This window comes from Nicotiana tabacum, chromosome 19 (genome assembly GCF_000715075.1).
Source record: "Nicotiana tabacum cultivar K326 chromosome 19, ASM71507v2, whole genome shotgun sequence".
Taxonomy (NCBI): Eukaryota; Viridiplantae; Streptophyta; class Magnoliopsida; order Solanales; family Solanaceae; genus Nicotiana; species Nicotiana tabacum.
In genome coordinates, this window is record NC_134098.1 from 21,808,904 (window position 1) to 21,813,716 (window position 4,813).

At 36.8% G+C, this 4,813-nt stretch overlaps 1 long non-coding RNA gene across 1 annotated transcript; it reads left to right on the top strand.

Moving 5' to 3' along the window:
- The first annotated feature begins 1,102 nt into the window (after window positions 1-1,102).
- Window positions 1,103-2,690, top strand: LOC142173351 (uncharacterized). The gene is made up of 2 exons (XR_012703115.1): window positions 1,103-1,700; window positions 2,408-2,690. It is a non-coding gene; the product is annotated as an uncharacterized LOC142173351 (long non-coding RNA).
- Window positions 2,691-4,813: the final 2,123 nt, after the last annotated feature.

Here is a 4,813-nt window from a genome sequence, read left to right on the forward strand (position 1 = left end):
TATTATGGCCATGTGGTACCTTGTATGACACTAGTCCATAAATACCGGGTATTATAGCTCGTACCATATTTTATCCCAAAATGTCAAACTTCGACGAAACTCATTTTCTTCGATTCGCTTACCCTCTCACCTTCACCAATTTACTTATCACTTGTTTGAAATAGCGTAATACTTATAATCCCAAAATAATCTCATTCCTGAACTTACGTCGATTAACCTACGACGAAACTTTAACGTACGAAAATACGGGATGTAACATCTCATTTTCGAGCTTTCATCAATTTACTTATGGCATATTTCCACGTACGAAAACGTGGGGTGTAACATTATTCCCCCCTTTGGAACATTCGTCCTCGAATGTTGACTGATGCACTTATTATTTTCATAACTTATGTCTTTCGAATACTTTAGTACTTTACTTGCCATCTAGGCTGTTACATCCCGTACTTTTCTACAGAGGATTTGTGACCGTAAGATTCCGTAAGTTTAATAGCATTGATACAGTTAGATATTATGTTAATGTGGTATTTTTTTTTAAGTGGAGTATTTTAGTAAAAGTTTTATAAGTATAATTTTGGATAGTTACCATTATTACTATTTTTGAATATGGTAAATTATACACATAATATAAGAAAGTTTATGAGATTTTCTTTATTGTAAAAATAGAAGTTATTTTCTCACAAGAAAAGAAGGTTATCTTTTTACCATTTTAAGAATTAAGCGTACGAGAATTTGTACTCTTTATATGAGATTAGAAAAATTATAAGTTGAGAAAATATATGTATTTTACATGGATGTTTTGATAAAAATAATAGTGTAGGTATTTATTTTATATGGTACCACATGACCATGATAGTAAAGTATATTTTATTAAGTTATATAAAGTATGTTAAAAGTGAGTAGTATTTTAAGTAATTAGAGATAATTGGTTGATTATTGGTTAATAAAAAATTAATTATTTAATTAAGAAATTAGGGATTAATTAATTAAGATGTCGGTTAAATGTCGGCGATGGATAATCACCAACGTGGCAGCCTTGCATTATTAAATGATGACTCTTCATTTTAGGCAACCAAATTAGATAACACATGGACTATATTTCTTAGTCAGTCGTAACTTTGCCAAAAATTTATTCCTTTCCCTCCATTTCCGTTTCATAGAATCTTTCATCTAGAACTATTCAACAACTTCTTCTTCAAATCATTCTTTTCTTGTACAATGCACTTTGATACTACACACTAAAAAAACAAAAACACAAAGTTGTTTACTTCCTTCCTTTAGCTTACTACTGTCTTTGTTAAATATTAGAATCTGGTTATTTGAGAGTTGAGTTTAAGATATCTTGAAAGGAGTTATTTCTTAGTTGCAAAAAAAAAAAGAGGGGGGGGGAGAATGAAGCTCATAGTAGAAGTAATAGATGCTCATGATCTTATGTCCAAAGATGATGAAGGATCAGTCAGTCCATTTGTAGAAGTTGATTTTGAAAACCAACTTACCAAAACCAGAACAGTCCCTGAGAATCTCAACACCATTTGGAACCATAAACTCCTCTTTAATCTTGATGATATGTTGTTTCCTTTTTCAATTTCTCATTGCCAAAAGATGAGTTACGTGACCTTCTGATAATTCCCTAGTCGACAACACTACCTTCTATCTCACTGGTTCATGCGGCTCAGGTCTCAATTGCTTAAGGGGTTCAGGTATGTGAGGCTATCCCCTTCATTCTTTTGCACGACTCCGATTGTACATAATGTAATGAACGAGCTCCCAAAGATACTCTACTCTTAGAAGCTAGCAGTACTTACATTGCTGCCCTTCTTATGAAACGATTGATATTGATGTTACTTCTTTTATTCTTATATTATCAATGTTGTTGATAGTTTCTGATTCTTATAAGATTCTTGATGAAGAGTTAATCCTAATAACGTGTATGAAGGATACCGACCTTACGTCACTCCAAAAGGTTCAAAATGTGATTCCAATGAGTCCAGCATGCATCATATATATGTATCTATTTTACTCTACCGAGTCGCGCTATAGTCGGCCGGGTACGACACCTATTGTGCAACCACTGATCAGTTGGGTTTTACCGAGCTCCACGTGGCCGGGTACGATTCTACCGAGCCATATGATGGCCGGGTATGTTTTACCGAGCCTATTACGGCCGGGTACGATATGATGATGGTGATGCCCGTAAAGGCGTATGTTTTAAAAGTTTATGTATATATATGTATGTATCATGTATTTCATGTCAGTAGCCCTCAGAGGTACCCAGATGTCACATGTTGTATATTCTCTATCCCTGTTTACATTACTGTTCTTACTTATGCTTTCCTGCCTTACATACTTAGTACATTATTCGTACTGACGTCCGTTTTATTGGTGGACGCTGCATGTCGTGCTGCAGGTCCTGATAGACGGGTAGAATCAGTTTGACAAGCCCTCATAGTAGACGAAATTGGTATTCAGCGAAGGATCAGTAAGACTCCACCTCATTCGGAGTGCAACCGAGTCTATGAGTCATCGTGTCAGAGTTTTTTTACAGACCTATGGGTACGCCGGTACCCTATCCCATTTGATGTCAAATAATCTTAGAGGCTTTGTAGACAGAGGTTCATTTTGTACAGTATGTCAGAGGCCTTGACGGCCCATATGTATTTATGTTTTAAGAAAAAAAAATGTTTCTGTGATACAGTGTTTTCCCACTTACGCTTTTACATTATGAGTCGTGGCCATGTTGGCCCATGATAGATACAAAAGGAATGAGTTCAACCAAATCGACCTATGTATATTCTAGTTTTGGTCGAACGATCATGAGTTACAGAGTGGTTTGCTCGGGCTAGCATGGCACCGGGTGCCAGCCACGCCTCCCCAGGTTTGTGGCATGACATAGGCAATTGTTCTGTGAATAAATTCAAAGGCCAGAGCATTCCCCCCTCTAGGCCTCTTTCTCACGCCACAACTTGTGGTCGGAATCCTTCCAATCTCGTAATTGTTGCTACCTTCCATCATGCAGCATGTACAACTCTGACCTTGTAAGTGTGCATATGCGACTCTTCTCTCCCTTTTCCTCTAGCTTTTAGAAAATCTCTAGGCTTCACTTTGTATACATATACAGAGCTTGATAAGATATCCCTCTGGGCATCTATGGTATACTGAAGTTCTTTGCTCGGTACTTTGTTGAACTTACCAATATTGCTATATCTTGTTTCATAAACCCGGTTATCTATCCGCATGATTTTATTGCATTTAGGTAGGTCATACTATACCGTAACTCTTACTTTGATTTATCGTTACTGAGGTCTGCTACCAAACTTTAGGTTACTTTCATTGCTTATCCCATATGTATAAATCTAAGTCCTTTAATGCTTCTTCATTACTGGTTATCTTAAGAATGATGGTCTAATCTCATCTCATACTTTGTAACTTTTATCCATCCATTGTTGATTCACCTTAATACCGATAACTTGACCTCTTATGTAACATTACCACTAGGGCTCACGTCTCATCGGGGAATATTTAATGATTAGACTGATCCACCCGGGGGCGATACTATACTTCCATAACCGTATTTCATAGCATTACAATGTGATTTACCTTACGTGGGTATCGTAATCTTGTACAATTCATGAAATCATTACTCAATCGCAGGCCCAAACGTCATCCCTCATCTATCACAATTATCCCTTTATTCTATTACCAGGGCAACATTACATCTCTTCTAAATGCTACTAGTCTTAGACTCATTTGAGTTCATTCAGGCTTTACTGAGCTTTCTATAACTTAGAGAAACCATCAGCTCTCTCGTTTTCGTGGGTTTAATGCCGAGGACTTATCCATTCTCGTCACCTTCTCACTCACCCTTTCTTATCCTTACCCTGTCTTCCTAAAACTTTGTCGCTTTACCATACTTTAGCTTGCGACCTACACATATCTAATTATATTACTCGCAACCTTCCTTCAACTTGCTTGCACCATAGATTTTCTTGTGTTATTCTGGAACACCAAGCGAGACATCACATCGTCTTTAACTCTTCTTTACTTTCTTAACTAGACCTCTCAGTACCTAGAAACCATGAGCTTGAAAATATGCAACTGACGACGTCGCTATCACTCCTAAATACTGAATCCCAGTGCATCTAGCCTTCTATATGAAGTATGAACTACTCACAACCTTCTGCTTTTGAGTATCTCGTACGTTGTCCACCTTTGCCTTACTTTCCTTAAAGTCTCATATCACATATTCTATCTCTTTCATGACCTCCCTTCCATACAGGTATAATTCACATCCATGACTTGAAGCTCTATTACAATACTTGCACCTTTGGTGCATACACAATCCGGTGGGGGCTTCATAATGACTTCTTATGAGGCTCAAACTTTTCTAATTGGATTTATCGTAGAGCCGTTATAGAATATGGTTATTGTGCTATCTCTCTTGTACATCTGATATTAAGAGTGATTTACTTGGTTGACGTAACTCTTTAGTTTTCTCTTCCTTCTGATCAGCCTTTATGTAGGCTTAAGCTATCTTCTGATCTGCGAGTCCTGGTATTAGTGATTACTCTAGCCTTTCATGGGCGTTATGGAATATCCATTATACAATCCTTTAACAATTCAATCCTTTGTCTATGACCTGGGCTCAATTCTTTCTTTTAACTTATACCAAAATTTTCTACGGCTGTATGATTGTCAACGTATATGCTGGATGTATAAAACTCCGAACTCTTAAGTGCGTTCATAACGTCACTAACTCTGGATCATTAATTGAATAATTCTTTTCGTTCCTTCTCAGATTTCTTTAAATGTAAGA